The 14018-nt window shown below is 41.8% G+C and overlaps 1 protein-coding gene across 1 annotated transcript in view; it reads left to right on the forward strand.

Moving 5' to 3' along the window:
* The first annotated feature begins 834 nt into the window (after positions 1–834).
* Positions 835–14018, forward strand: part of JCAD (junctional cadherin 5 associated) — a 46915-nt gene continuing 33731 nt past the window's right edge. The window contains exon 1 of the mRNA XM_054592119.1: positions 835–933. The gene's annotated coding sequence lies outside the window, so the exon portion shown is untranslated. The remainder of the gene's footprint in view (positions 934–14018) is intronic.

The raw sequence follows: 14018 nt of genomic DNA on the forward strand, positions 1-14018 counted from the left end.
GTTTTTCTAAAAGTTCATTCTGTAGGGACTCCAGTCTATTTTGCCCTCCATTTCTGCCCCCTTGGACTTGACTTAGCCAATATCCTATCCCCAACTTGTCAGCAAAATTGCACATTTTATGTCTTTTTTCTGCCGTCCAAAGTACAAGGACTTTTGCCCCTGAACAGACCTGGTAGCCTTGTAACCTCTGCTACAAGAGAAACTTGGAGTGGTTAGCAGACTGTAAATATTCATTCTGGTGTGAAATCCTCACTGACCTCCTCCTACTCTTGCCTTTAGTTAAATCCTACTCTTGGCTTCAGTTTTCTCATCTGTCACAGCTGACCTCTGACGTCTCTTCCAGCCTACAGCTAAGACTCTTAGATGTCTTTTTTTTTTATAGAAGTCAATCCAAGCACTAAGCTGTTGTCATCATTACTGTCCTCTGCCCTTCATGCCTTCAGTGTGTGTGTTTCTGTGTGTGCTGAATACAGAAATGTTCGTGTGTGTTTTATGTCTTTGTGTATGTGCGTGAGTTTGTGTGTGACTGTATATGAGTATTTTTGTGTTTTGTGTATATCTGTGTGTGTGCATGTGTACATCCGCTCGGGGTTGAAGCTGCCCAAACCCAAGTGTCAGGAAAAAATAGGGAAGGGTGGGCAGCCCACCTGTGGCTTCCGTATGACACACCCAGACTGGGACAAGGGTAGGCCAATGCTAGGTTCTTCGCCTGGGTGCAGCCCTCCCGCCGAGACAGCACTAGCCTGGAGGACAGAAGGGAGGGGCGGGGCAATGGGCGGGGCAATCGACGGGCGGGGCGGCCGTGGGCGGGGCGGGTGGCGGCAGCGGTTTCGGGCATGCTCGGCCGCCGCTGCTGCGAGCGGGCTGGGAGCGCTGGTGCCCTGCCGGCCGGAGCGGCGGCGGCGGCGCGGGACAGCATGAGGGAGCCACTCGGTAAGTACCGGCCACTCTCCCCACTCCTGACTCCCAACGTGCATTTGGCACGTTCCCACTGCGCTTCGCGGGCCTCGACCCCAGCCTCCCGCGCTCGGCCCTCAACTTCTCCGGCCGGACGTTGCTTGGGTCCGAGCCGCTCCCAGCCTTGGGGGAGGTCTGCATCCCGCCCAAAGCTACCCCCCGGCAACGCCCAGCACCGCTGCCGCGAGGTGGAAGGGGGGCTCCCGCTTCGCCGGGAGGGAGAGTCCCCGCCCCTCAGGTGCTCAGCCCTGGCGCGGGGCGTGGGGCGCGGGGCTCCCCCGTGTCGCGGAAGGCCGCGGCTGGCGTTGCGGTTCACGTCGCCCCTCGGCTCGGGGAGAGCCCGGGAGGGCGTGGGTCGCTATTCCCCTCTCGGCGCCGACCCCGCTACAACCCCAGTCCAGCCACCCCCTTCCTCTCCCTCGCGCCCTGACTTGGCGGACATCCCCACCCTGGGAACTGCCACCCGCTCCTCAGAGTGCCGAGGTCCCGGGTTCCCACGCCACCCACTGCCTCCAGACCTGCCCGCGGGACATTGGGAGCTGGCCGCCGCCGCGTCCCCCGCTCCCAGCTCCGGTCCCCGCCCGGCGACCCCGCCCCTCGGGTCGGGTTTGGGGATTAGGGAGCTAATCGCCGTCGCTCCCAGCCACTCCCCGGGTGGCCCCAACTGCTGGTGGTCAAGCAAAAAAGAAAAGAAAGAAAAAGGAGGGCGGGGGGGGGGGGGTAGGGCGGGGTGGGGGAAAGGAAAGAGCACCGCCTGAGAGTGCTGTAAATCTCGTCAGCCCGCTGGTTTATGGGATCTGGAGCCGCCTGTCCGCCCGCTGGGGTCGCCGCGCTCGGGTCACCGCGACACCCTCAGCTCCCCACCCCAGATCGCTGTCAAGTCACCCAGAATGCCAGGGTTTCCCTGGATGCCTGGACTGCAGTGAGGCTCGACACCTACAGCTGAAGGCGCCTCTCTTGCTCCTTGTCACTGGCAATAGCAGCTGGACGCCTCGGATTCTTCTGAGGGTTTGAAAAAGAAGCTGTGATTTCACTATTTAAAAAAAATGAAAACCGGAACTTTGTGCCTGCGCAACCTGGTCATGCCCTAGTCCTGCTCATCCACGCTCTCTAGGAGCTGGGGACTTTGGGGAATGAGCTTAGTAGACAGATCGCCACTCCCTTCCCCCACCGCACACACAGCCTGCCACCCGCTGTCCCATCCTTTGCATCTCCTCCTCTACTAACCCCCTATGTCCCCATTTTCCTCCCCTAGTCTTGGGAATGAGGGTAAAGTAGTGTGAACCACAAAACTCAGACGTTTTTCCCATAGTTTCATGTCTTCCTTTCTCTGGCTTTTTGTCTTTTCAGATTTGCAGATATCCCAGTGATTTGAGGTGAGGGTTGGAACATGGGAAGGGATTCTTGGTAGGGGAGAGGACTGGGAAATGGGATATGGGTAGCCAGAAATTACCCTGACAGAAATGTCGGTCCCAATAGTCTAAACTCAGTCGGCTGTGCAGGTAAAACTTCAGGAAAATGATGCTTTATGTCATGAAGTTTTTGAATTTAAGATAACCAGATTAAGACCATCCTACATACATAAGCAGGTATTTAAAAAAATTGTTTTTTTTTTTTAAGCAAATCAGACTCATTCTGTTTCATGGGACATGTGTTGGCTTTCATGTGAAATTGGGAGTTTGGTAAATTATTTGGTTTGCTGTGATGTTTTGTGAGTTTGGACTTTCTATTTACCTTGATATGAGGTGTCTAATTCTTAGCTGTCAGCTGAGCAAGCTTCCTTAAGGTCGATGAATGTTACCCCTGGCAGGCAGCATGTAGCAAACTTTCACTCCCCTTGGAGTGGGTGAGCAAATATTTGTTGAACAGAGGCCTTAATTTGCTGGGTCTTTCTCCCGCCAAACTTCACCCTCTGCTGCAGGGATTGGAAGGTCAGGACGTTGGCAGGCCCAAGAGAGCGGAGTTGGGTGGGTGGAGGAAGCCTGTGTCAGAAAAAAAAGAAAGAAAGAAAAGAAAAAAAGAATTTTGTCTTTCCACCTTCTTGGAACATAACTGAAAATGCCAGAGTGTCCACAGGATTCGCTTGACGAGTTAATCAGAGTTATCTAATAACCCATCTGAGTAGTCACAGATTCCAGGGCAGATGGTGGATTGTTCAGTAGCTGTAAGATGTAACTGGACTGGAGTGGTACCACAAGGAGAATAAATGAGGATCAACTTTTCAGTTAAAATATAGCACATCTGAAAAGATCCTTGGGGTCTGGTTTTTAAAATGCAATTTAAAGGTAAATCTGAGAAATACTATCAGAAAAGAAAACCCGGGAGTCTGTGGTTCTGCCAAGTTCTCCTTGTCCTCGCTGGGAGAGCCCTTGAGTTTGGGAGGACAGCGAACACCAACTGAGCTGTAAGAGTCCAGAAGTTTCTCTTTTAATAAGCTCGATGGGACTCCATGCCAATTAATCTGGGGAGAGTTTAGAATAGTTTAGAGAAGAGTGTAGGACTGAAACAATTGTTCTGTTGTGGTTTTTATTTTGATAAGCAAGAACTGTATCTCTGAAATCCTCCAGCCCTGTTCCTTCATTTCTTTTGCTTTATAAACAGATGCTTTTTACCTTTGGAAGGGGAAGGGTTATATCACTCATTAAAACCTTGTTATTGTGCTTTGTTTCATGGGCCTGCTGACTTAAGGAATGCTGAGGGACACTCACTGGCCGAGGCCAGCAGCCCAGGGAAGGCTAGATCAGTTTCCAATGCTTTAAACACTAAATGTCTTTGGAAAAAAAAATACAGAAACTGCCCCAATGCTAAAACCTCAATTATCTTAGTTTGAATTCGTGGTTTCTTATTTAAAATTTGGACTCATTTAAATATATTCTCCAAAAATTTTCTAAAGATAATATTATTGGCAATAGCCTGGCCACACTGGCAAAGATGATCAGACTGCTAAGTATCCTTGCAGTTTGCTGCCAATGGGTTATCTCTCCATAGCTCACCTATTAAGCTTGTTTCTTCTCTATGTTAATAAAAGAATTTAGATACTATTATGAAGAGCTACCAAGATAAATTTCACAGAGGAGAAGAAAAAGAGAGAGAGAGAGCAACTGTATGTATAGGAAGAAGAATTGGAGAAGTAGAAACCAGTTATGGCTGGTTATCTTTTGGCACAGTGAGTTCGTTAGGAACTTTTACTTTTGCTTAAACACTAAATTATGTAGTGTTTACTTGTAGAATAACTTTATGTGACCTTTGTAATTAGAAAATGAGCAGCCCCTGCTGGGTGGTTCAGTTGGTTGGGGTGTTGTCTGGTACTCCAAAAGGTGGTGGGTTTGATCCCCGATGAGAGCACATACCTGGATTGCAGTTTCGATCCCCAGTTGTGGTGTGTACGGGAGGCAACTGATCAATGTTGCTCTCTTACATCGATGTTTCTCTCTCTCCCTTTCTCTCTCTCTCACAAATCAATAAACATATCCTCTGGTGAGGGTTAAAAAAAAATAAGCAAAAATGTAAGAGTTATATGATATCATTTAAACTTTAACATTTTTGTAAAACCTTGGCTTTTTTATCCTAAAGATGTTTGAAAAAAACACTAGCGTCTTATAAGTTTAATAGACAGACTATTTTAGGAATCTTGATATGTGGAGTTTACATATTTGATGATAGTAGAATTAAATTCTAACCTATTATAAGTTTCATAGTTATTTTTTCAAATAGCAAGAAATTGTAGGAGATATAAAAAATCTTATCTAAGTTCAGCTCTTAATGACTACTAATCTATCATAAATGTTAATGAGATACTTAGGGTCTCAAGAAAATGAGGCGAGGTCCCCAAAGCATAATTGTGTAACAGAATTTAAAGGTGAAAGAGAAGACAGGAGTGTGCACATGTATGTGTGTGTGTGTGCACACAAGTTGTGGGGAAGAAGACAAAAAGAAGTTAGAGGAGATAACATTTGTGAAAAAAATGAAGTGAATAATATTTTCTTCTCTTTCTCTCTTTTTTTTTTGGATCAGTGCCTTAACACCGACCCAACCCAGCAACCTGGGTTCCAGGATCCTTTTTGATCTTAGACCCAAGTTTCTTTTTCTCTCTTTCTCTGTTTTTTTGTTTTTTGTTTTTTTTGGTTACCTTACTGAAACAACTCAGTGCTGGTTGCCTTACTAACATTATTACTTCATAGATTAAATATGCTTTTTATGTCGTAGGAGATTTTTAACAACTTGAAGGCCCTGGCAGAACTGGCCATCACACTGTGTGGTTTGTTAACGACATTGTGTGAGAACTTGCTGTCCCAGAACTTAAACTGGAACTGTTGAGTTCTTTATTAAGACTGAAAAGGGAAATGTCAGTCCTATTGCTCATAATAAAATACATAGTTCTACCATTAAAAAAAAAGCTATAGGAAGCATTAAAAAATCCACATATCATAAGCAACATGCTCTATTCTGGTTTGTTTTATGTCTGACTATTTACCCCTTGTTTAAAGAAAGTGCTTTGTTATATATTAATCATAACATTAGACCAAAAAGTTGTCAGTTGAAGAAATATTTACAGTGAACTGCCAACAATTTGGGGGACTAATTACATCTTAAGTATGGAATGTTGATGAATACCGCTAAGTTTTATGTTCTCTAGAGGAGTAACAATGTCTAATCAAGAGCTTTAGAGTGCTGTTTGTAATCTTGTATTCAATTTTATCTGTGAAACATGTAATTTTAGGCTCACTGGAAACAGGTTAAGAATCGCTGTAGTAGATAAGACACATGCACTGTATACTAGACTCTTAGAATTTTACGTGATTTACTACTTTCTCTTTTCTTGTTTTATTCTCATTGAGTCTTCCCATTATGTAATACATTTTGAAAGATACATTTTCTTAATCCTACCTAAGCAATTCCTTGTTTAAAATTTTTTTCTGTTGATGAAATAAGTTAAAGTATATGAAAGTGTCATCATTTGACCATTTTTTATCTTCAAAATGATACTTCATAAGGTTCATTTCATGACAAACCTTATAAAATACATTTTATAACAGACCCACATAAAATACTATAAAATATAAATAAGGATGTTAAAAAAAAACCCAGGATCCAATTCCTCTGTTGGTATTTTTAGTAGTTTTCCTTTCAGTGTTTGTCCACCCTTGTGCATGTGTATATAAATGAAATTTGTATTACACTGAATCTAGGGTTTTGTATTCTGTCTTTATTATTTAACTTGGTACCATGAGCATTTCCCTGTGCCATTATGTATCTGAAAATATAATTTTACATGTGTGTATACATATTATAATCTGTCATGCAGATGCATCAGAATTTTTAAACATCCCTTAAATAGAGATTTAACCTATTTTTTTAATCATAATTAACACTTGAATAAATACCCTTATAAAAAACTTTGTGTGTCTCTGGTTATTTCATTAGGATGGATCCTAAATAGTGAGATTTGTCCATAGGGTTTCAGGTTTTTAAAGATTTCTAACATATTAATCACTTTTAAGAAAGGAAATTCCCATTTACACACAGACCCTCCCCCGACATTCCTACGTCCACAAATAGGAGAACCCTCATAAGTCACCGTGCCCTCACCAACAACAAATATTGGCTTTTAAAAGATAATAATTTGATAAGTGAATAATGGTATTTTGGCTTAATTTGCATATCTTTGATTACAGGTGAGGATGAATATTTGTTTCATATTTTTAATGTTGTATTTGTCCCTTTATTAATTTTCATTTTATGTTCTAAGCAAATTTTTAAAAGGAAGACAAGTTCTGGTTGATTTAATGAACTTATTCATATTTTGTTTCACTGTCTTAGCGAGTTTTATAACTGTGAATATGAGAATAAGAATATTTTAACTTGTAAAAGGAAAGGGAGGAGGAAATGGTACCATTTGCGAGTTTTTACTGCTAATGATGAGAATGCCCACAAATGAAATAACACCACCTAGACCATGGCATCCACAAAAGCGAGTGTCGATGGGTCTTGTGTGTCTTTTTGTTCTCCAGCAGACTCCAAGCCTGGCTCTCCCAGTGCGGAACAAGTGTCTTATTTAAGTTGAAATAATTGTGCAACTCCTGTGCTCCGGAACTTGCTAGATGGTGTACTGCCTGGCCTCCCTCCCAGCTCCCCCAGCCCCCCAGTACCCATCTCCTCCTCTTCAGCGTGTGGCCATTTAGCTCTGCTCTCTTGGTTGGTCTCTGCATGGGGCCTAATGAGGCCAAGGTCAGAGGTTCTATCTTCATATGACCTATTTAGCTTTGCTCTGCATCATGGCCACAAGCTGTATTCTTTTCACTGTGGCCAGCTGAGATAGAAATGCGTGCCGTTTGTCACAAGGGAGAACAGGTTAGAGGAGGGGCAGTTTTCTAGAGCTGGAAGACCCTAAAGAACCTCTCGTGCAACCTTCTTATTTCACTTTTCAGGGGAAGATGGAAGCCCAAGCAGGTTCTCCCCTTTTTTCATGTGTGGTGTCTCAGGATCAATTCAACACAACAGATATGTATTGAGCAGCATGGAGAAACAAATTTATTTCTACAGTCACGGGGGTGGACAGCTGAATTCTATACTTAAATCCTGATGGATTAACAAACAACATTTTTCTAACTTTATCATCCCTTCCATATAAATATAAACAATATGGCTAATATTTGAAGAATTTAGAAATCTAGCACAAGAACATCACTTTCAGTGGTCTCATTCAGGTCTTTGAAAGGGACAAATAATGTGATGGAAATCCATTTGAAAATGATTTTGGGAGAGAAAAGTGTGTCACAACTGGTTGGTTAAGTCAAAGTCAAGGTGCTTGTCTTCCTCTCCAGCCAGTAATTATTTCTGACTTCTGTATTTCTCTTAATGAGACGATCATTATCTAGTCACCAAGACTCAAATTCGTTGTACTTCCCTTGAAAATTACTCTTCTTATGTCTTTTTTTTTTTTTTCTTATCCTTTATGCTAGCAGCCTTGTACGTTACCATAGAAGGGATTTGTAACTACTTGTCCGCACGGTTGCCCACGGTCTGGCCACCTCAGTCCCCTTTCCTTTCCTGCTGGGTTCTTTGTGGAGCAGCCCTACCCTTGCCCAAACCCTTAATGGTTTTCCATTGTTTGCTCAAAATAAGTCTAAAATGTATTAATCATGCAGGTAAGAGTGGCTATTATTATATAGAGTCTTTTTCTTTTAGAATTCGTTTTTCTCTTGAAAGTGATTCCTTTTCCATTTGGCGTAGTTGTAGTTTGCTTGCTTTTCAGTTTTACACAAGTTTTATGATAGCACCAAGTTACTAGTGAGGAGCCTGAAGCCTCAAAGGACAGGGGAGGTCTGCTGAAGGGCCCGAAGCAATTGCATGGTGTACTTGTGAATGGACCATGTTACTGTGTGTTCTGAAATTAATACTAGCATTGCCATCACGACATTGCAGTCAAGTAAGGCATCAGCTGTGTGCCTGTGTGTGTGTTTGGTGTGTATTAGGAAGGAAGCATCTAGAAGAGCCATCCAAATCCCAGAGAATAAAAGAGAATTTTTTTTCTTTTTAAATGTACAGCTTTGCACCTTAATGTCACCATGACTTCTATCTTTTCTTGTTTTTGCATTTTCTTTTGGTAAATTAGGAAACTTACTGCTATTAAGATAGGTGAGCCTAAAATAGTAGCATGAGTTTTGAAGCTAGCTGGCCTTGGTTTGACCTTAGATCTGCACTTAAATAAGCTGTGTAACCTTGGACTCAGTCAACCTCAGCTTTCTTGTCTGTCAAATGGAGACATTCATATGTACATCAGGAAGTGTACTGGAATATAAGATGCAATAAAGTGTGCCAGGCAACTAGCAGAATATCTGGCACATTGCCGATGCTCAATGGATGGTTGGTTTTATTATCTTTCACGTGTGCTGCTATTTTGAGCTTATAGAGCACTCTCTTCCTTCTGCTTTGTATACAGAGAGTTAATAATGAATTGGAAGATATTCTTGATGAATGTGTTAGGCATTTACTGGAGAGTATTTTGAGCATTTTACCACCTATCACAAGCATCATCAGGGGGGCAAAATAAAATATAAACCTAATAATGTTATGAATCGATCTGAAAACCTACCGCAGGCAGACTCGGCTGTTCAGCACTGTTATTCCTCTGCCTTGTCCCCTTCAAACCACCTAAATAAACCTTTCTCTTTGGGTGTCATCCATGAATTTAATTTAATTTAAAGCAGTCTCATAGAGGTGAACAAGAGAATTATGGATTGAGCCCTGTCTTCCCACCCAGCTCCCACTTGTTTTTTGTTTCTTTCATTGTTTCTTCAATTACGTTATAAATCTCCAAGCTTATAAATAGCATTTTAATAACAGAGAAAGGAAAACAAATGTTTGAATTTATCTTATCCTTGTGTGTGTGCATGTTGTAAACAGCACAAAACCTTTCTTCTGTAAAAAGAGAATTTTTATAAATCCCATTTTTCTTCTTTCTATGTAGAGTTGACTCTCGAAACACTATATACAGTTGACCCTTGAAACAGTGTTGGAGTTGGGGTGCTTACTCCCCCATGCAGATGAAAACCCAGGTATAACTTTTGGCTCCCCAAACACTTTACTGATAACCTACTGTTGACTAGAAGCTTTACTGATAATATAAAAAGTCAGTTAAGACATAGTTAGTGTGTTATATGTATTATATACTATATTCTTACAATATAGTAAACTAGAGAAAAGGAAATGTTATTAAGGAAGTCATAAGAAAGAGAAAATATATTTATAGTATTTATTGAAAAAAATCCACATATTAAGGAAACCCATGCAGTTCAAATGCAGGTTGTTCAAGGGTCAACTGCATGGACCTACAAAGTTTGTTTTAATCAAATGGTTTGTTTTGCTCAACCCAAGTTGTACAGCCAGGTGAGACATTCTCTGAGTGGGTGGCTGGGCCTAGCTCTGGTTTTTTTCTAGTTAAATTGATCACTCCCACAAAATCCACTAGAAATTACTGTCCTAAATATCCTGAAGTTCCAAGGAGTTCCAAACTTTTTCTTGGAATAAGTGGCAGACCCATCTATTTTATCCATGAGAAAACTAAGGCTTGGAAGTGAAGTAACTTGATAAAGGCCACTTACGAAGTGAAAGCCAGGATGGAAACCGAGGTCGCTCTGACATCAGAGCGCCTGCCTCCTCACACTGTGCTCTGCCACCCTCTCTGCGCATGTGTAGGACAGTGATTTTTCGGTGGGTGTGCCGCAAGAACTTTCTAAACAGGCAACACCAGACTGTTTAGTCAGGGTCACTGACCTCTTTTCCCTTAGTTTGTCAAAGAAGTGACAACAGCCAACACAACAATAGCCATTGTTGTGAATGAATCAAAATTATACCTATTTTTTTGGTCAGATCAGCAAAAAATATATTTTTTGGTGTACCACAGAATTTTAGTAATTAGTTTATGTGTGCTCTGAGATGAAAAAGGTTGAAAATCACCTGTGTAGGAGAAAGTCCACAATCACCTTCCACCAAGATGAGAAGAAACAGCTAAACACACGCTACCCACTTGGCTAGGCTGTCAATTTTTCTTGGGGTGCTAGAGTTTTTAAACTGCTTTATAAGTTTTGTCTTTGAAATGATTGACTTTAGGAATATAGGGGCCAGAGAACAGTAGGAAAACATGGGAAGAACAAAAGTGAAATTAAAATCAACAAAAAGCTGCACCTTGGCTTTCTCAAGCCAACGAGAGGGAGAGTAAAGGTGGCAGCATTGCATATCCACTCTTCCTAGGCCCCATGGCTTCCTCTGCTTCTGCCAGGGAGGCCGTGTTCCCCGACCTCAGGTGTCAAGTCCCTGGGGAGTCATAGGTGGAGTGAGGAAGGAAGCAGAAGACAGTACTTTCCCTTAAGGAGATTCATTTCTTTTTCATTTTCTGTTCAGAAGAATAGGAAAGTAGCTTCACTTAGTAGCTACGCTTTTTCTCGGAAAAAAACACTTCAGATAGGATAGAACAGTTGAATTTGCTGTTGAGAACATAGCAATGAACTAGATCAAGGAATTTCTCATAGATTGTTAGGGTCTTGGAACTTGCTGAAAGGTCAGAGGACATCCAGTCCAGCACCCTCACCAGTGTGGGAATGATTTCTATAATAGTACTTTTCAAATTGTAGGTTGTGACTGATTAAGCACCATAGTTTTGTGGGTAGTAACCACCATCTTTAAAAAGTGAAATAATAAATTGGGACAACTGTAATTGAACATCAATAAAAAAAAAAGAAAAGAAAAAATCTGCTTTTGAAAGTGGAAAAAAGTGAAATAAAATAGAAAATGTTACAGAGCATGTCAGGATGTGAGGGTAAATATTTTTCTTTTACAGTCTTGATTGATGGGCATGCACCCTCCTTCAGTTACCTCAACCTCTGCTTGAGAAGCTCCCAGCGAGGGACTCCTTGCTTTAAGAGGCAGCGCTGCCCTCATGTTTGTTCTTAGGTTAAATGTTTTTACTGCATTAATGTATTTAGATAGTCATAGCATGGAAATGATAATTACAGTGTGCTCATTGTCTCTTGTCATTGTGTCCTGGCCCAGCCAAGGCTAGAAGTCTCTTCCTTACCTGAGACTTTGTCTAGGCACCTTCAGTGCCCCAACCACTCTTCCCAGATGTCCCACAGTGGGTACTGGTAAGTAACAAAAGTAGTGAAGGGAAAAATGTCTTAAATGTACTGGCTGGACAGTCATTCTTACAGGGTGATGTTGCTGTACACATCTACCCTGAGGCAGAGGGCTTTTTTCAGCCTAGAAGCAATCTTCCAGAAGACCTGCAGACCCCTTAAGATTGGGTAAGGGTCCTTTCTGCAGCATCCTGTTCTTACCTCTTTCATAGTCCTATGACATTGTGGAGAGGTACCTACTTCCTGTCACTAATACATGCATGTACCATGTTTTCGTTTTCTGTTTTCCAACAGTCTCCACAGCAAGGCTGAGATTCTCAAGGGCAAAGACCATATCTTATCCATTATTATAGTTTGAGTACTTGGTGCATTGCATGCACTCAGGAATTGTGTGTTAATGTTTGGACTACATAGAATAACTTTTACTGTTCTAATGACCTGGATGGAAATTGAAGTCTTCATTCACAAAAGACAAGAGATGTGGGTGCTGTAAAGCAGTCATGATTTTGGAAATCAAAAGTTACATACCAAAGGATACCAAAGGAATTAGGAAATGGCCCAAACTGCATGATGAAAATTAATAATTAATGTAAAATATTTCCATAAGGCAAGTAACCCTTTAGAGACAAACCAGAGCCATTTAACATAATAAATCTACAATCTTATATTTGTGTGACTTCCACTTTTATATATTTAAAAATTTTTTTTTACTGATTAGGCTATTACAGTTGTTCCAACTTTTCCCTCTTTGCCCCCTTCCACCTAGTAACCCCACTCCCTCAGGCAATCCCCACACCATTGTCTGTGTCCATTGGTCATGCATATATGTTCTTTGGCTACTCTGTTTCCTACACTGTACTTTACATCCCTGTGGCTATTCTGTAACTACTTATTTGTACTTCTTAATCCCCTTACCTCTTCATCCATTTCCCTAAACCTCCCCCGCCCATCTGGCAAACATCAAAATGCTCTCCTTATCTGTGATTCTGTCTCTGCTCTTGTTAGTTTGTTTTTTATATTTGATTGTCGATAGATACGTAGTTTTCGCCATTTTATTGTTCATAGTTTTGATCTTTTTCATTTTCTTAAATAAGTCCCTTTAACATATCATAAAATAATGGTTTGGTGATTATTAACTTCTTTAGTTTTTTCTCATCTGGGAAGCTCTTTATCTGCCTTTCGATTTTAAATGATAGTTTTCTGGGTAGAGCAATCTTGGCTGTAGGTCCCTGCTTATCATGACTTTGAATATTTCTTGCGAATCCTTTCGAGCCTGCAAAGTTTCTTTTTGAGAGATCAGCTGACAGCCTTATGGGAATTCCCCTGTAGGCAACTAACTTCTTTTTCCTTGCTACTTTTAAGATTTTCTCTTTATCTTTAAGCTTTGGCATTTTAATTATCATGTGTCTTGTAGTGGGCCTCTTTGCATCATCCATCTTGTTTGGGACTGTCTGTGCTGCCTGGACTTGCATGTCTATTTCCTTCACCAAATTAGAGAAGTTTTCTTTCATTATTTTTTCAAATAGATTTCTAATTTCTTCCTCTTTCTCTTTTCCTTCTGGAACCGCTATGATGCGAATGTTGGAATGCTTGAAGTTGTCCCAAAGGCTGCTTACACTATCTTTGGGGTTTTTTTTTGGATTTTTCTTCTTCTTGCTGTTCTCATTCATTGTTTTTTTGCTTCCTTATGTTCCATATCGTTGATTTGATTCTCAGCTTCATGTACTCTATTGCTGTTTCCCTGTACATTGTTCTTTATTTCAATTAGTGAGTTCTTCATTTCTGACTGGATCTTTTCTATGCTATTGATTCTTCACAAGTTCTTCAAGCATTCTTATAAACAGTATTTTGAACTCTGCATCTGATAGATTGCTCCATTTCATTTTTCTCTTTTTCTGAAGTTTTGATGTGTTCTTTCATTTGGGCCCTGTTTCTTTGTCTCCTCATTTTGGCAGCCTCCTTGTGTTTGTTTCTATGGATTAGGTAGAGCTGCTATGACCTCCTCAATAGCATGACCTAATGTAGTAGGTGTCCTGTGGGCTCCAGTGGCACAGCCCACCCCATCACTCAAGCTGGGTACTCGGTGTGTTCTTTGTGTGGGCTGAGAACACCCTCCTCTTGTAGTTGCGCCTTGATTGCTGTTGGCAGGTTGATGAAAGGGATTTACTCGGGCTAGTCAGCTGCAAGGACTGGCTGTGACCAGTGACCACCAACCTCCACCCTCCATGGAGGATCAGCTGTGCAGGGGCAGGTGGTGGTGCTCCGACATGGTTTGTAGCTGTCCACTGGTTGCGCAGACTCTGGGGTTTACCAGGTGGTACAGGTCAAGGTCAGCCCCCACCTGTGTTCTGCCTGGGGCCACCCTGCATGAGCTATAAAGCAATCTGAGATGGCTGCTACTTGTGTTGGGCTTGGAGATTCCCAGAT

The sequence above is a fragment of the Pteronotus mesoamericanus genome, unplaced genomic scaffold (genome assembly GCF_021234165.1).
Source record: "Pteronotus mesoamericanus isolate MK-2021 breed Mesoamerican mustached bat unplaced genomic scaffold, CSHL_Meso_final contig_130, whole genome shotgun sequence".
NCBI classification, from domain to species: Eukaryota; Metazoa; Chordata; class Mammalia; order Chiroptera; family Mormoopidae; genus Pteronotus; species Pteronotus mesoamericanus.